General features: G+C 36.7%; 1 long non-coding RNA gene across 1 annotated transcript; it reads right to left on the bottom strand.

Moving 5' to 3' along the window:
* Positions 1–415: 415 nt before the first annotated feature.
* On the bottom strand, positions 416–1,700 carry LOC124449373. The gene is made up of 3 exons (XR_006949369.1): positions 1,530–1,700; positions 1,281–1,452; positions 416–764 (listed from the first exon to the last, which is right to left on the bottom strand). It is a non-coding gene; the product is annotated as an uncharacterized LOC124449373 (long non-coding RNA).
* Between the last annotated feature and the right edge of the window lie 309 nt (positions 1,701–2,009).

Below are 2,009 nucleotides of genomic sequence, written 5' to 3'. Positions count from 1 at the left end.
AATGGGTCTTAAAATAAAGTACTTCCTGATTTGATCAAAGAGTATCTTTATAATCATAAATTACCAAGTGATTAAGAGGTTTTAGAATTTTTCTAATTGCATTTAATTTCATGATATTTTGATCAATTATTGCTATGTTTTGCATTACAATTTTTTAACCAATGTACAGTGTCTATTTTTTTCTACAGGTATCAAAAAAAAGGTAATGGCAGCCGGTAAGAAGAGTGGATGTAGATTGCTACTTGATTGGGCACAGTCAATATCTAACCATGTCTACTGGTGTGCTGCAAGTAGTGGTGGTGATGAGAAACTACTTAAGGCTAAATGGCTATCATTGCTGAATCACATTTGCAACATTCATGATGGTCATCGCGAATTATTTCCAAAATGTGAGCATGGTACTCTTGAGCCTTGCTTATGGATAAAGAAAGGTACAAATTAATCCTAAATGCTCTGGTATAAGACATAATAGTTATTTACAGTAATTGATACTTTCTTTATCAACAAACTTCAATTGCCAGCCAATGCCACAATGTGGTGTTATTTGTCAACATATGACATAAATGGGCACCATAAAATTTTCTATCTTTTCCAAGGATCTAGAGCATTTACTGAATTGGCATCGATTGTTGAAAGCAGGTATCTCATGAAAGATATTGGGAAGCTCAGCCATGAGAAACAAACATCAGCTCTTGAAGGTTTTCATCGAGTTGTTATACTATATGCACCAAAGCATACACATTTCTTTTACAAGGCAATGCAAGCTAGGTAAACAAACAATAAACAATGTTGTTTTCATACTGAAAATGATTGCAAGGTGGCACACTAAAAAGTAAAATTAAATTTTTAGATTACTGATTGCTGCTCTCCATTTCAATGAAAATGGAAGTAAAGAAAATGGGGAATTAATGTGGAAAGTGTCTCACCCCAAATCAAGACAGTCATGTGGAGTCATCAAAGGTGTTAAAATTGATAGTACTTATGGTAAGGACAAGTTTTAGCACTCAAAAGCCAAATAATTGTTCTACTGATGGTACATTTCTTGCACTTCTCAGTTTAATTCTTCTCCCCCTGTTTTACAGACTATGTGAAACAACTAATGGAGGAAGTGATAAGGTGCAGACATGCTAATTCCAGTTTAAACCAAGCAATTGCAACAGAAAGACAACAAAAAATACCAGATCCACTGACTAGTAGAGTTGAAAAAGTTGATAAAGTAACAGCAGTGCAACAACATACTTCACGATTCAATCTTAACTAAACTGAAGTCTAACACTCACAGGTATTTATAAATGCTGTGCATATTCAAAGCCTTTATATATGCCAGAAGGTGAAGGAAATGCTTTCCTTATTTCTTTAACAGCACAGGATGGTATAGGAAGTCGATATTTCTTGCCAAGCTTTCCATGTATCCATGCTGTCCATTGCCTATAGGCAGTGTAACGCAAAGTTCTGGGAAACAAAACAAAATCAAACATAAGCAAATTATTGTCGATATATGAGGAGATATCAAAAAAGCTGAAACTGACTCGGTTTCTGGAGCGTCTGGTATTGCCCCGTGATCGTGAACGAATACAACCATAGCTGTTCTAACGACTGTTTCGTTGATGCAGACCATGTGAAACTCTTGTTCTTCTGTGATGCATAAATGGTCACCATGAATTTTAGGGTCTGTCTTCGGTTCCTCATGGCAACAAATGCTTTCCGGCCGGTTGTCATCGCCACACAGTGTCCACACTCACACCTGCCATTAAAATAAAGAAAAGAATTTTATGACGCGATCTGAAATGTTAATCATGAAAAAGCAACGCACCAGTTTGTATTTCCAATCCTGTGAGTATATTCGTCAGATGAGCTGTCCGTTGACGACGACGAAGACAGATCTTCGTCAGTTTCAACATTATTGCTACTAGCTAGCGGTTCAAACATGTAAGGCTGGACCTCCGTAGCAATATATTCGATGTCAAATTCGACTTCTTCCTCCGTTGAAGACATCGAGATAAACACGC

This window comes from Xenia sp. Carnegie-2017, unplaced genomic scaffold (assembly GCF_021976095.1).
Source record: "Xenia sp. Carnegie-2017 unplaced genomic scaffold, XeniaSp_v1 HiC_scaffold_23, whole genome shotgun sequence".
In the NCBI taxonomy this organism is placed as follows: domain Eukaryota; kingdom Metazoa; phylum Cnidaria; class Anthozoa; order Malacalcyonacea; family Xeniidae; genus Xenia; species Xenia sp. Carnegie-2017.
This window is presented reverse-complemented; position numbering and strand designations above follow the sequence as displayed.